The sequence below is a fragment of the Malus domestica genome, chromosome 11 (genome assembly GCF_042453785.1).
Source record: "Malus domestica chromosome 11, GDT2T_hap1".
NCBI lineage: Eukaryota > Viridiplantae > Streptophyta > Magnoliopsida > Rosales > Rosaceae > Malus > Malus domestica.
This window is the reverse complement of record NC_091671.1, coordinates 33,342,094-33,359,304: the sequence shown is the minus strand read 5'-3', so window position 1 is coordinate 33,359,304 and position 17,211 is coordinate 33,342,094. Positions and strand designations below refer to the sequence as shown.

General features: G+C 37.4%; 1 long non-coding RNA gene across 1 annotated transcript; it reads left to right on the top strand.

Annotated features, from left to right (window-relative positions):
- The first annotated feature begins 15,600 nt into the window (after nucleotides 1-15,600).
- Nucleotides 15,601-16,706, top strand: LOC114819390 (uncharacterized). Its single transcript, XR_003766445.2, has 3 exons — nucleotides 15,601-15,845; nucleotides 15,938-16,034; nucleotides 16,638-16,706. It is a non-coding gene; the product is annotated as an uncharacterized lncRNA (long non-coding RNA).
- The last annotated feature ends 505 nt before the right edge of the window (nucleotides 16,707-17,211 follow it).

Genomic DNA, 17,211 nt, shown 5'->3' with positions numbered 1-17,211 from the left:
ATCTCAATCCGTTTGGGGGCTCGGATAGGGTTATCCTCTAAGAGTGCCTACCACGCTGATGATCAAACTTGGAAATATATTGCCTCCTTAAATGCATATGCATGCATCATCCAACACACTGGCATCACCATAACAATCATGCGAATGCCACAGGACACTAAAGGCCATATACCTGGGATTACACTCACTGTCAATGCAAATGATCAATCTACCCCTGCTTCAACTTAGCAATATAATCGAGGTTGTTCATTCTCTACTACCTATAAATAGAGCATAAGGCCTTCAAATTGATTACCTTCGTCAAATTCAATCTTTACGATATAAAAAAAAAAAAATCCTTGAGTGATTTTTCAATCAACCAAATTGTTCTTCAGCACATCTTTAGCTCTTCAACTACAATCTCAAATCCTTCCTTCGAAGTAGACAAAGTAGACACTGCCTATGATCTTTGAGATCGAAAACTTTTACAGCTCTGCCACATGTGGTATGAATGTATGATTCAGTTGATGTGTCATTCTAACCACCCTGATTTCTTCTCTGAGGCATATGTTTTGTACTACGTCCAATCTGACATCAGTGATCTTTGTGGACTCATCTAACATTATCTTGTTTTTCATGGCTTGAATCTTGATAGAATTATATTGTTTTGTTTACATTTCTAGTCATGTAGTTCGGCCATTAGCCTAGATTTTACTTTTGTAAACATTTGTAATCTTGACTTCATCATGAAATGATTACATTATTTTTGTTCGCTTTAGTTTCTATTGCAATTTCATTTACTTTTTAGGCAAGCATACATTATGTGTGAGACTCAAATAGGTACCTATCTGTGTTTCATATGGTTTTTTAGTAAACTCCTTGCTTTTAAATTAAAAAAATTAAAATAAAACGTTAAAAGATGTGCCAGAATAGGTATTCGAATGTAGTTTGAGGTACATAGATATGAAGCTCGAGAACACTTATGCTAAAAGCTTAATTTGTTTAATTGGTGCACCTTTAAATATATATACTCTATATATAGGTAAAATAAAATCGTAAATGGGGGGAGCTCCCAAACTAGGGGCATATCTGATGGCACCACTTACACACCTTCAAGGCCGGCTCTAATGATAATCCACCACTTTATTTGCATGATGGATAAGTACATTTTTGGTGATAGAGTCGAACATTGATTTTGGAGTTAGGTGAAATTTTAAATCCTAAATCTTATTTTACTATGTGTGAGTATCAAGAATTGTTGCCTTAAAAATCAATGGCGACCAAGACATAATTAGTCTACGACTAGAGGGTGGCATGAGGTCTTTTGTAATTCCAACAGTTTATTCAAAAAACACTTTTGTCTATTAACGCTTATGCTAGAAATTTTTATTAAAAATTTAAGTGTGTTTCCAAAAAGCACAATCCTTCATTAAGAAGCTCAATTGAAAGTTTAAGAACTTGTTTGAAAGTGCTTATTTAGAAAGCACTTCAATTCATTAGTGTTTATAAACATGTTGATGACACTTTCTCCATATCCACCTTGTTATAATATTTCTAAGCTAGTGAAAATAACCGAATTTCATGCTTTAGTAAAATATCATATTTCTATAATTAAGAAAAGGGTTTTTGCCAAGTTTTCTATTAAAACTCCACATTCATCTGAGTTCACCTGCAATTACTTCAACACTATTTCATAACCTAATAAATAGGGCTTGTTATGTGGGCTAAGCCTTGATGCTTACATCTTAATATCCTTTTGGGCCAAGTATTATGGATCCGCTTATTTATATCCCTACGTTAGCCCACTGAAAAGATGGAAAAGGTTAAGAGCAGTCAACCTCAGCTTCTTGGACGTGTACACGCTTGGGCCGCAAGGGCAAAGAGTAGACAAGTATAAGCGATAATTTCACTATATTTTTGAAAAGCTCTTCCATGCCACGTAGCATTAAATGCTACAAGTATTTGGATGACCTAGATTGGTTTGTTATTTCCTTATTACGATCGGTGAATTCAGACCATCCAATACTCGTAGCATTTAAAACTACTTAGCATGGAAGTTGAACCCCGTATTTTGATACAAAAATGACAAAATATTATTTCGAAAGAAATAACGGGAGTGAAGATCGCCAATTGGTAGATAAGGTCTCTCTCATCAACCGAAAAACCAAGTCATATTCAGTTTTATTGGAGGTTTCTGTCAATTGGACGAATTTTTATTGCCTAAACAACAAGACAACATTTATGGTCAGCTTGAAAGGTACATCGATGGCGTTCAACGTGGAGACGCTTTTCATCTATTTGATCTTACCATCTTTGCTCAAGAAAGTGGGCTATTATGTTGTCCTCATTACAGAATTTGGCAGTGATTGGACTATGCAACAAATATTTCTAATTTGACTTAAAAACCGACAATTAGGGAAAGCAACCTCGTAATCTGTCTCATACTATGTATGAGGCTAAGCAAGATCCGGCTACCAACACCGCCTTGATTAGTTTTGCTAATTAACCTATACTTCTTTACTTATTACCACACATATCATTGGTCTAATATCCTAGTGAATAAAGTGTTAGATTTCTACTTATAGGTTTGAAACTCTCCCTCTCCTAAATTATTGTAATATTATTGAACTCTCCCATCTCTACTCTTAATTATAGTAATTTAAAAAAAAAAAAAAACTTATTACCGCACACACCCTCCATATGTGAAATATATATACATTGTTGGAAAAGTTAGTAAATTAGTAATTAAATTAGTTTTTATGTTTGAGTATTTTTAGTATTTAGCAAGTATTGTGTGATTTTCTATTATTTATTGGGGTTTGCAATTGCTTTCCCGTTTGTTCATAATTAGGTCTTTATAAAGACACTACTTAATAGAAGATGAAGTCTTTACGTGCAGGTTATTTTTTTTTGGACAATATGCATATCCTTCTCTCTTTTGTTTCTCCTCGTCAGATTGAAGCTTTGGCAGCTAGGAGAGGGTTTCTTCTAGCTTCATCGCAAGGGTACGACCAGAAGCAACTGGATGGAGATGCATTAGTGTGAGAGCTATTCAGAATGAAGAATTTCATTTATTGAGGACCCCAGGGTTTTGCTGCAAATTATGAAGCGACAAGGATTTTAGAATTTGATTTCTATCCCACTTTGTTCTCTGAAACTCAAAATTGGCCACTTTATTCTCTGGAACTCGATTTTGATCTCATCTTGCCCTCTGAAACTCAAAAACCGCCACTTTACTCCTTAAAACTCGATTTTGATCCCACTTTGCTCTTAAATCTCAAAACTCGCAACTTTATTTCTTAAAACTCAAAATTTGCTTTACACTGTGTTTTTGAATAAGTACTCATCCGTTCAAAATATATAATTGGTAATATGCGAAATGCATTGTAAAAAAGAACCATAAAAAAAAAAAAAAAAAAACTTCTCTCTTTACCAATCACCTCCATTAAGAACATAAGAAGAAGTAACGAAATCAATGGAACTAATGATAAGGTGGTTGGAGATAGAAGATGAAGGGAAGTGATGAATGCATGAACAACGATTAGAGAGAGAGAGAAGGGGGGGGGGGTTTAAGTAGGGGTGAATGTATGAACTATCTTCTCTCTTCACCAACCAGCTCTATTAAGAACCACTTTTCTTAATTTTCCTTTTTCGTAATATGTTGTATAGTGTTTGAATTTTTTTTTCTTTTTGTGTTTCAATCCATGTAGCACCATTTGATTGGATGTGTGAGCTTTAGACTAGTGCCATGTCAGCCATAAGTGTATCCTAATTATGCCATATAAGTAAACTTAATACATATATAAACAAGCCAAAGTGGAGTGATATTGAGTTTGAGTGGTGAATTTTGAGTTTGGCAAATTAGGATTGAAATCGAGTTTCCGGAAGCAAAGTGACGACTTTTCAATTTCAGAAGGCAAAATGGGATCGAAATCGAGTTTTAAAGAACTTAGCTAAAACTTTCATTTATTTAAACACGTCACAAGACGCATCATATTGTCAATACATAGGATTTGTAAATGTGAATATTATTTTGACACACATAAAGTTATTACTTATAATATATACAGTACTCCCCTTCCGTGATCTCTCAAATAACTTTGTTTGAGGATACTTTTTGGGGGATTTTGATGAATTTTTTTTCAAGTACAATCTATGAATTAAGAGATGAACATTCAATGGTTGGTTCATCAAAATCTGTTGTATATTAATTTACAATAAATTTCGACGATCCAATCTTATTGGACCATCCCTAAAATAAGTTTATTTAAGCTAGCTAAGGATCCGAAAGAAAAAATGTACATATAAAAGAATGGATTCGTAACACCACATTTTTAACACAAATTTTGACACTTTTTTCAAGCATTAGATTAGCATGTACATTCACTACTTAAAAAGAACAACTTTGCCCCAAATCCAATCTTTAATCAGAATAGCCAGTCATGACCTTGAGGGGCTATATGTCAATGGCCACAATCATTGATTTGTATTCTCCAAGTGTGATGCTATTGATATATGTGTTAAAGTATGACGTATAAACATTAATACAATATATACATGAAATTAGCTGTAATGACAATGGCCTATATCGTGCTGTCTCTCTCCTACTGAAAGCCAAATGACGAAAATAAATTATTGTGCAAATCAGATCCAGCTGTGATTTCTTATGACTAACGTGACATGCCATGCTAACAAATATTAGGAGTTCCATCGAAAAATGACACATTCTGATTGCTACACAAGATTTTATGGAGGCAAAAAAAGAAAACGCAAAGTAAACTTCCAGTCCACAAGGGTATGTAAGAATGAAAGCATGTCTTTTATTCTATGATCACAATGCTAAATTTATCCAAATTATAAAAAGAGAATAGAACTTAGGTGCAAAGAGATTGGACCACACTAAACAAAATCTGCAAAAAAAATCATCAGGGTACATTAATTTCCTGCTGGCTCAAAATTTAAAAAATTGGGGCAGCTATAATTTCTGTCGTTGCATGCTGAATGCTTAATTATACTGATAAATATTGAGAGAACTTATGGTTTCTGTGAGCTTCCAGAAAATTACTAGAAATTAAACATACGTATATATATGTTGATTTTTAACGGGGAGTGACTTGATGGTACGGGGTACCAATCTCCGACACCTGATCGACCAGACAAAGTAGTGACTAAACATCCCCATATTTTATCCTTACTATTTGGGATCTGTTATAAACTTTTTATTTAAGTGTAATTGTGTAAATTTTATATTAGATTTGATTTTAATTATTCTTCCCTATTAGGATTTGTATTCCTTGGACCCCCCTTATTACTATAAATAAAGGGGCTAATAACACATCCTCTACACAACTCTACAAACACATCTCTCTCTATATTTGCTCTATGCCGCCGGCCCCATTCTCCTTGTCAGTTAAATATAGGCCACAACACGTTATCAGCACGCTCCTACCGCTACGCTTAGGAATCTGACGTGAAAGTTTTTTGCATCAAACCAGTTCACCAATATCATCACGCAATCAGGTTCTTTCAAAACAACGGTTTTTATCTCAATATTTTTGCAGCTCTGATAGCATGAACATTCACCATAATGCATGACTCAACTTTAATTTTTTTCGAATTTTAGATTCTACATAAATTGTGTATGCATTATATCCATAATTATTGAATTATGTAAATTGATATTGCCATGAATTGCATCATATATCTGTCCATGCATTAAATTATATGTTGAATATGCATGAAATTGAATTAATTTACAATCTGGAAATTAAAAAAAAATTATTAAAATTAGGGTTTATCAAAACCTATCCTGTCACCATCCTACACCCTGAACCGCTGGCTTTCAAGCCATGCCGTGTCGAGCCACCAGCAGTAGGCTTGCATCTTGTGTGGCTGCGCTAATCTGCGAGACCATCAAAGCCATGGGCTCCAGGTTCAAACCCAAAAACCTCGATGTCTTCCACGGCGTCCTCATCATTAGAGGTTGCCTGCAGCCAATCCTCACCCACGGGTCAACGTTTTGATTGTTGCGAGTTATATATTAGTTAGAGTGTAAATAGTAGTTTATTGTCCCACATTGGTGAAGTACATATGTAATACCAATTGTAACTCCTATATATACTCCACTTTGGAGATTAATGAATATATAAGAAATTCCCAAATATTGTCATATATATTTTTGGTATTTACCATGTTTAGTTTAATATTGGTATTTACCATGTTTAGTTCAATATGGCATCAGAGCAGTTCGCTCTTGGTGACATGTGTGCTTTAATTTTGTGCCCACATTTTTCGTGATTTCCTTCGTAAAAAAAAAAAAAAGTGAATAGTGGCGCACTACAATACAGTGCGTGAACAGTGGTCTTCTACAGTACGTGAACAGTGATTGCTACAGTGCCATGAATAGTCTGCTGCTACAGTGCCGTAAACAGTGCTCTGTTACAGTCTCTGGTAAATTGTTTTCATTCCACTGCGTATCTTTTGTGCCTTTATTGTTCGTGATTTTTGTTCAATGACTCAATATAATCATAGTATTGTTATGCATCTTGGTGGAACAAATAAATGGATAATAGATACTGGGGCCACTGATTATGTGACTAGTGACCCTAGAGTGTTTGATGAGTTATGTGACTATGTTCGTGATCCGTATGTTACTAGTGCAAATGGAGCATATTTCCCTGTGAAGGGTGAAGGCACTATCTCTCTGACTCCAACCTTATCATTGGTCTGTGCTTTACTTGTTCCTGATCTTAAGTGCAATATTTTGTCGGTAGGAAAACTTCTTGATACCTTATATTGTTCTGCTCACTTCTACCCTACGTATTGTTATTTTCAAGATATTCAAACTCAGAAGATAATTAGTCATGGTAAAAGAATAGGGGGTTTGTACATCTTGACTATGAAGGATACTGTTGTTTATGGTTCAAATAATCATCAAGTTTTAAGTGCTAAAGTGGATGAAAGACATCAAATTTGGTTGTGGCATCAACGATTAGGACATCCATTATTCAGTTATATGAAACATCTATTTCCTTCTTTGTTTCGCACTTGTAGTGATTCAGAGTTCAAGTGTGAAACATGTGTCATGGCTAAGAGTCATCGTGCTTCATTTCCTGTAAGTGATTCTAAAGCTAATTTGCTATTTGATTTGATACATTATGATGTGTGGGGTCCAGCGAAAGTTATTTTTAATGGATTTCGTTGGTTTGTTACTTTTATTGATGACTGTACTCGGTTAATTTGGGTGTTCTTGATGAAGAATAAGAGTGATGTTCCGTTACTTCTTCAAGAATTTTGTATAATAGTGTCTACTCCGTTTCAGACCAAAGTTAAGGTCTTCAGGTCTGATAACGGGGGAGAATATGTGAAGCACACTTTGGCATTTTTTTTCGTGATCATGGTATTATTCACCAGACGACTACTCCGTTTACACCCCAACAAAATGGTGTGTCCGAACGGAAGAATAGTCAAATAATGGAAGTTGCTCGCTCCTTGATGTTGGATAAATGTATTCCTAATCATTTATGGGGTCATGCTGTTTTGGCTGCTGTGTATTTGATCAATCGTGTTCCAAGTAAGGTTCTTGATTTTCAAACACCGCTTGATGTGCTACAAAAACATGTTTCTCTTGTTTCTGTATCAAAGCTTCCTCCGAAAGTGTTTGGGTGTATTGCGTATGTGCATGTCTACTCTCATTAGCGGAGTAAACTTGATGCATGTGCTCTTTGGTGTGTCTTTATTGGGTATGCTAACAATAAAAAATGCTATAAGTGTTATCATCCTCCGACTCAAAAAACTTATATTACCAATATTACCATGGATGTTACCTTCCATGGGGAAATTTCTTATTTTGTGAAGCCCTCTTCCGACTCTCCACTTCAGGGGGGGATGGGGAGTGAAATGCAGATTCGAAGAGATGGTATGGATGATGTGTTACAGGCAGAGTTGGGAACAGAATCTATTATGTTGCGTGATTCTAATTAGTCAACTACAGATAGTGATCGGTCACCTGTTATTCCCGGAACTATTTCTACTGACGATATATCAGATGTGCCCAGCGAGTTGCCTGTTAGTATGTCTGACGAATTACCTTCTAATGATCGGTTGCCTGCTGCTGATATGTCTAACGAGTTGCCTGATGATGGTTCGTCCAGTGATGATTCTTCTAACAGTTTGGTACAGGATGGTGGCATACATGAGGTAAATTCTGACGATTCTTCTACTTATCAGTTGCCTCCACGAGCTAATCGTGGAAAACCTAAAGTACAGTATGAGCCTGATATGCATGCCAAAGCCAAATATCCTATCAACAATTATGTTTCTACTCATCGTTTATATAAACCATATGCATTTTACATATGTCAGCTATCTAGTGTATCAATTCCAACAAAATTGCAAGATGCTTTGTCTGACCCTGAGTGGGCTAATGCCATGCAAGTTGAGATGGAAGCTTTGGAAAAGAATTCTACCTGGGATTTGGTTCTTTTACCAAACGGGAAAAAAGCCGTTGGATGTAGATGGGTGTTTACTATTAAGAACAAAGCAGATGGTTCTATTGACCGGTATAAAGCTAGATTAGTTGCTAAGGGTTATACTCAAACCTATGGGGTGGACTATCAGGAGACATTTACTCCTGTTGCCAAACTTAATACTGTGCGTGTTCTTCTGTCCTTAGCAGCAAACCAGGATTGGCCTTTGTTGCTAAGGACAGAAGAACATGCACAGTATTAAGTTTGGCAACATGAGCAAATGTCTCCTGATAGTCCACCCCATAGGTTTGAGTATAACCCTTAACAACTAATCTAGCTTTATACCGGTCAATAGAACCATCTTCTTTGTGCTTAATAGTAAACACCCATCTACATAGTGATCTTAAGGAGGAAGTGTATATGGATCTCCCACCTAGTATTGGAATATCTCCTGGAAAAGGTGTTGTATGCAGGTTACGAAAGGCCTTGTATGGTTTGAAACAATCTCCTAGAGCATGGTTTGGGAGGTTTACAAGTTCAATGAAGAAGTTTTGGTATATCCAGAGTCATTCAGATCATACTTTGTTTCTAAAGCGACAAAATGGTAAGCTAACTGCATTGATTATTTATGTTGATGACATGATAGTGACTGGTGATGATCAGAAGGAGATACAACGTCTTCAAAAGTACCTAGCTACTGAGTTTAAGATAAAAGAATTGGGTAAATTGAAGTATTTTCTTGGAATCGAGGTTGCACGATCCAAGCATGGTATTTTTCTGTCTCAACGGAAATATGTTCTTGATTTGTTAGCTGAAACAGGTATGTTAGATTGCAAACTTGTTGATACTCCGATTGAGCAGAATCATTGTCTGGGCTTATTTCCAGATCAAGTTCCTACTCATAAGGAACGGTATCAGAGGCTTGTGAGGAGATTAATTTATTTGTCTCACACTCGCCTTGACATTGCTTATGCAGTTAATGTGGTAAGTCAGTTTATGCATTCACCTAGTGAAGCTCATATGGATGCAGTAACCCGTATTTTGAGGTACTTGAAGACGGCTCCTGGCAGAGGCCTGTTTTTTTCTCCAAGAATGGTCATTTGAATGTCGAAGGGTATACAAATGCAGATTAGGCAAGTTCTATCACTGATCGGCGATCTACATCTGGATACTTTATGTTTGTGGGTGGTAATTTAGTTACTTGGAGAAGCAAGAAACAAAAAGTGGTGGCTAGGTCAAGTGCAGAAGCTGAGTTTCGTGGTATGTCGCATGGTGTATGTGAGTTGTTGTGGTTGAAAAAATTGTTGAGAAATCTTGGGTTTAACCCCAAAGGTGCTCTGAAACTTCATTGTGATAACAAGGCTGCTATTAAGATTGCTCATAATCCAGTGCAACATGATCGAACAAAACATGTGGAGATTGATCGACATTTCATTAAGGAAAAATTGTATGCTGAAATTATTATATTTCCGTTTGTGAGATCTAAATATCAACTTGCTGATGCTCTTACTAAGGCTGTGTCTAATAGTGTGTTTTCCAACTCGCTTGACATGTTGGGCGTGCGTGACATCTTTGCATCAACTTCAGGGGGAGTGTTGCGAGTTATATATTAGTTAGAGTGTAAATAGTAGTTTATTGTCCCACATTGGTGAAGTACATATGTAATACCAATTGTAACTCCTATATAGACTCCACTTTGGAGATTAATGAATATATAAGAAATTCTCAAACATTGTCATATATATTTTTAATATTTACCATGTTTAGTTTAATATTAGTATTTACCATGTTTAGTTCAATATTGATGACCTGCAGCTTGTCCCTAACAACGCTTGATTGAGATTTTATTGAATCTCATTGGATTTTTCAATTTTTTGATTTGAATTTCTAGGGTTTTGGTTGAAACGTTGGGATTTCTCTATCTTTGTTCAAATTCGTGAGCCCCGTTGACTCCTTGCCCCGAGAATTGTTATCCCAAACCATGGCAGCCTACAGCGGCAGAGCTGACCTTCATCCTTGGTGATCGCACCAAGCGAGGCTGGGTTGTTTTTTGTTCAAACCCGAGCTCAATTGGGCCTTGGTTTTCTCGACCTGAAATTTTTTCCTTTTTGGGCTCGCCTGCAGTGGCCTAAACCATTAACTCGGCCTAATTCGTCACTAGCCCATAGGGCTTTGGTGTCCCCATGCATAGAACTGCACCAGATTTCAGGCTATAGCCGGTGAGTTGGTGCACCTGCATCATGACACACCCGACCACAGCTCTACACAACTATGGTGCTCTCATGTACTGTGACACACATGATTACGTCTACCCGGGTACATGTGTCCACAACGCACTAGATCAGAGCTTCTTTTTGGGTTTCTACTTTTTGGCTTGATCAGCTCGAGCCCAATCTAGCCCAATTTTTTTGGGCATAGACCACGGCACCAATTTTGCTCAACCTACCCGTGGGTTTTGGTCTATGTTTTTTAGCCTTGAGCTTAGTTGTTTTTTTTTTCTTAAACAATTTGGGTTTTATAATTTTTCACCCACACTTTAATTTTGGCCTGAAGTCCAAATAATTAATTCAATTATTATCTAGACCTGAAGATCTATTTGCATATTTATGTATATATATTTATGTTTGTCTGGAAGAACATATAAACCTGAGGTTCATAATTATTTTGAAACCTGAAGTTTCTAGAAACATGCCCTGTTTGAAAACCTGAAGTTGTCCTTAAAAACATCACCCATGAAAAACCAATGTTTTTTTCATGATAATTTAAACCAATGCATATATATTAGAACCTGAATGTTCTATTCCTATATGAATGGATTGATTTTTTCTCCATTACGCTAACCACATCTTGTCTATTTCTTTTGTGATAGGAACATGTCGAATTTGAACAAACTCGACTTCACCGCTTTGGAGGTCTCTGGAAGAAACTACCTCAAGTGGGTCCAAGATGTGAAGCTCCACGTCACTGCAAAGAATTTGCATTCCGCCATTGAAGATGAGACGAACAACCCGGTTGGCAAAGTTAAGAAAGCCACTATCATGATCATCATCCGATGCACCGCAAACCGAGTACAAGCACTTTGGGTCACTTTGGTTGATCGTTTTGATCAGCAAAATGACATCTCTTTGCCTGAAGTAACACATGACTAGCAACATTTGTGCTTCCAAGACTTTAAGTCTGTGAACGAATATAATTATGAAGTTTGTCAAATCCGATCACTTCTCAAGTTTTGTAACGAGACCTTGATTGAATAGGATCTTCAGGAGAAGGCCTATTCAGCTGTCTCTACTACTAATATTGCCCTGCAACAATATGTAGGGCTTAAAAGTTCACTTAGTTTTCAAATTTGATCTCTGTTTTACTTCTCGTTGAAAAATAGAATTAACTGTTGATGAAAAATCATCAAGTTAAACCTATTGGGGCAACTGCTGTGCCTGAAGCATAACGAACCAACATCCCAAAAGCCAATATAGGCGTAGTAAAGGCGGCCAGAAGCCACCCCATCAAGGTCAACAGAACCAAGGCCCATCTAAATGAGGAAACCGAGCCCAGAAACGCCCTAACCTTGCTCCTAAGGCCCCAGACTTCAAGAATAAAGGCAAAGCACTTGACACAATGGATGCGAACATGTGCTATCGTTGTGGTTTAAAGGACCATTGGTCCTGTGTTTATCGTTCCCCTTAGACAGTTATAGCTGAATATCATTCTCGTCGTAAGAAATTTGAATCAAACTTTATGTAAGTGGATGAACCTAAGAGTACCAAGATGAATGTTTTTTATGTTTAAAAGGTCGTTACCCTATAGAAGATTAGAGTCTTAGACAAAAACTAGTTTTAGTTAAATTTTAGAATAATGGGGCCGATAGTGCAACCACGCATACTGTTACCCTATGGCATATAGTGCAACCATGCATACTGTTTTGCATGAATGCATCTATTTCACTAACTTCATACCTAAGAATGCACCTTTGACAACCCTCTCAGGCCTATCCAACCTAATCGAAAGATACGGTAAGGCACGTATAATGTTGTCCAATGGTACAATCTTGACAATTGATGAGGCACTTTATTCTCTACATTCCGGAAGAACGTTGCTGAGTTTCAAGAACATTAGAGATAATAATTACCACGCTAAAACCTATGTAGAAAATAGAGTAGAATTTATGTGCATAACTTCATACGAATATGGTTAGAAGCGTATTCTAGAGAAAATGGAGCGTATCCCGAATGGTCTGTATATTACGACCATACGGCCTAGAGGAAACCACTATGTGGCCGACCCTACCTATGGGACCGCGCATAAAATTACACTTTGGCATGATCATTTGGGACACCCTGGACGAACAACGATGCGTTGTATCCTTAAATCATCACACAGGGCATCTACTAACTTGAAGTTTAGGTTCGATTCAAAGAATCGCATGTCAAACCTACTCCATGAAAAAACTTATTATTAAGCCTTCTTATGACAAGATTTGTTCGAATCCTCCTATTTTTTCTACAAAGGATTCAGGGGACATTTATGGACCAATTCATCTTCTATGCGGACCATTTAGATATTTTATGATTTTAGTTGACTCTTACACACTTTGGTCACACATGTGCTTATTGTCCACAAGGAACGCTACATTCTCCAAACTGTTGGCTCAGGTTATCCAGCTCAGGGCTCACCACCTTGATTATCTGATCAACTATTCGACTGGATAATGATGGAGAATTCACATCTAAAACTTTTGATGACTATTGCATGTCGGTTGGGGTTGAAGTTGAACATCCAGTACCCCATGTTCACACCCAGAACGACCTAGCAGATGCATTCATTAAGTACTTACAAAATATTGCTCTATCGTTAGTCATACGTACCAAGCTCTCGATCGCTGCTTGGGGTGATGCAATATTGCACACAGCCATGTTGGTACGTCTAAGACCTGATGCGACCCAACCACATATCGCCCTTCAGTTGGTTACCAAATACGACCCGACATATCACATCTGCATGTTTTTTGCTATACGGTCTATATGCCGATTTCGCCGCCCTTACATAAAAAAATGAGGCCTCAACGAAGGATGAGAATCTATGTCGGATATGATTCTCTTTCAATCATTCGTTACTTAGAACCTTTGACAGGCGATCTATTTACCGCTCATTTCACGGATTGTCACTTCTATGAGACAGTCTTCCTGTCGTTAGGGGGAGATAAGAAAGTCAATGTTCATGATGAACGATGTAAATTATCGTGGACAAGTCCCACTTTGTCTCATTTAGATCCCCGCACCACTCAGTCTGAAACTGAAGTGTAGCGTATATTAGATCTTCAGAGCGTAGCTCAGAGCATGCCAAATGCTTTGACCGATCTAGCGTAAGTGATAAGATCACATATTCTAGCTGCAAATATGCCTACAAAGATGAATGTACCAAATGTACAACGGACTTCCCTCTTGGAAGCCCGAGACACCACTTTGGCTGATCCACGTAGATTAATGGCTAGCCAATCCTCTACCCTTACACAAAAGCGTAACAGACCTCTTGGTTCAAATGATTCACACCCTCGAAAAAGGAAACCCATGGCACATGCCTCTGAATAACCTACCGTGAATCTGACAGTTGCCTACTCATTATATCCAACTTATGAGGAAATTCTAGATTACAAAAGCGTCCTTAGAGAGACGAATCCACCCCTTCATAATCGTGAGATTTTGGTTCATTATGCTAGCTTGGATGATGTTTGCTGTAAAAGATGAGATGGTCGTCGACGATGCATTAGCATATGTAGTAGCTACTGAGATTATGTTGAGTGATGACATTGAACCCCATTCTGTTGATGAATGTCGATGTAAAACCGATTGGTCAAACTGAAAATAAGCAATCCAAATTTGAATTTGTAGGTTACATTCTCTGTTTACAATTTTCCTCTGATTCAATCTTCAAATTTGATGTAGATGCGTAGGTTGTTGATCCAAGGGTCTCGATTACTTAATCTCAGACGAACAATTGAACGATTGCTTCAAGTTTTAAGCTTGAAACGATGCTTGGATGATCTTCACCTAAAAGATGCGGCAACAATGATGTTGATGTAGGACTTCGTTGATTCAAAGGTCTTAGTGACTTGATCTGGAATCAAATGTCATTACATGTTTTGAGCTTGCAACAAAATCTTGAACGAATCGGCACAAGTGCTTGTTTATTCTTCAAAGGAGTACTTCAGCTTTGGTTATGCGTTTTTCGAATAGAGCTTTGGCAGCGTATTAGTCTTCAAAGATTTGGTAGAGGTTCTCATTTTGTGAGAATTTCGGCCTTGAATGTAGAAATTGTCGACCTTATGCTTATCTTAAGACCTTGTTTTTATAGACTTCTCAAACCTTGCCTTTGGATTGATTTGGCTTTGATTTGTGTCTTGATTCATCCATGGGCCTCTTGCCGATTTTAAGGAGAGATCCCCCTTTTGCTAAAATTTGGGGAAGTTTTATTCTTCCTTTGCTTGATTTGTACCACATGTCATTGATGACTTGTAACCACATGTCATTGATGACTTGTCTACTTGTGATGAGTCATATGCCACGTGGAGCTTTGTGATGTATTATTTGCATGCAACGAAATTTGCGTGTCTACAAATACCCCCACTTTAAGGTGCGTTGTAGGTATGTGCTTGTCACACGTAGAAAACATGTTTTGAAGTCCCACAATGTTCTAACTCAAGGGTCATCGTGTGACAACTCGTCCCTAATTTTACGATTTTATTAATTTTAAAAGGGGTGAATTGACAAAATTACCCTTAGAGGTGAAGGTGTTAACTTTCGTTAACCAGCATATAGTAAGATGTACAAAATATTCTTTTAACATACCTTGTATAACTCATCGCTACGAACATGCGGACGTAAACGGAATCAAATTTGGAACTGCAATGAAGATTTTACGGAACTACAAAGCATAAGGGCATTTTAATAAATCTACTATTTTAGATATTCAACTTTATTATTTTATTATTTTCTTATGGGATATATGTGTGCTTAGGACCCACCCACTTGGGTCACCTATCCCCTTTGTCTCCGTGTCTCCCACTTTCCCGAAATTTCCCATTCTTTCTCTTGCATTTGAAACCTCCCTCATCTCACTCTTCTAATGGATAATTACCACCTCACCATTCCCTCTAACCCTCTCAACTCTCTCTCTCTTTCATCTTTCTCTATCACTTTCTCTCTTACTCACCATTTTTCTACAGGAAACCGCACTTCACCATCACACATTTGTTGCTCTGGCGAGCATGACCGCACCACCATACCATCCTTCGTCATGAAACCTAAGTCATGGGAACGTGACATTCCTCTTTCTCTCCCGAAGCAGTGGCACCATTATTGTTCAAAGATTTTTCCCGGAGAGCTCTCGTTATTCCCAGCTAAGGTAAGCTTTGAAAACATCTAAGAACTTCTTAAATCTCGTTTTAATGTAGGATTATGATAAATTTGAGATGTTTTGGTGACGTTTTGATGTAGAAATACCTCGGGGGAAATTTCCCTAGTTTTCCGGCAAAGACCCGTAAGTTGCAGGCGTCTTCCGGCTATTTTCCAGCCACGGTGGAGACCTAAAATGGTATCATTCGAACCCCTACCATCCTAGCTTCATTTTGATCTTTAAATGATGAATTTAGGTGGAGTTTTGTAGTTAATCCGAGTTGTGGAACTTTTTCCGACCATATTTCCCCAGAATTCGAGGACCTGCTGGAAAAGAAGAAGGAGAAAAAAAAAAGGGTCGAAACCCAAACTGGGCCCAAAACCCGATCCAACCTTGGCCCAAATCCTTAGCCTAGTCGACCCAAAACTTTGGGCCACTATTTTAGCCCAGTCCACTTCCAAATAGATTCTGGAATATTCCTGTTCCTTGAATATTCTTTAGGATATTCCTTGTGAGACTTTTTTGAAACTTTCTCGGAAACCCTTATTCGCTAATTTTGACATCTTGAGTCCATTTTTGACATCCATTTAGTGAAACTCTAAAGTTTTAATGTAGTTGACCGCCGGGGCGTCTCAGTTGACTTTTAGGGTTGACCGTCGACCTTCTCGTTGACTTTTTATAAAATTTGCCGGGGACCTTTCTTAGTGTATTTCGACGCCCTGATTCCAAATTCGCACTCTGTTTTCCCAAGTTTAATTTTTTTAGTGGATTTTTACTAATGGGTCCTAATATTATGCTTAGGTACGATTATTATCGATGACTTCGCTATTCTAGTTCGAACGGGTTCGACTTAATGACGTGATCTGTGAGTGGATCTTTTCTTTAATATATATATATATATATATATATATATATATATATATATATATATTGGTTAGTTTCCATATATACATTCATTAATGATGATTTTGCTATATGAATGCCATGATTAAATAATGTTATAAGAAATGTTATACTGTTACGAAATATGCTACGAGATACACATGTAAGTTTATTATGTTGACTAAAATTATTGAATCGTTATGGCATGCTTATATTTATGTAGTCTGCTCATCATTGTTGCTCCCCAGTGTTAGTACTCGCCCAGGGCCAAGGCCAGTCTTTCACGTGTATGTTCACCTCTGCACCGCATGCTCGCCCTAGATTGAAATAGGTGCCAGTCTTGTAGTACAGGTTGCATTAAGAAACTCTGACACGTAAGTGACCGCGAATAGCGCCAGTTTTCACGTGATTGTAGCACTATAGCGTATATTATGATTACACCCAGTCCTGTCGTACAAGTTGCATTAGGCAACTCCGAACTTGTGTGCTAGCA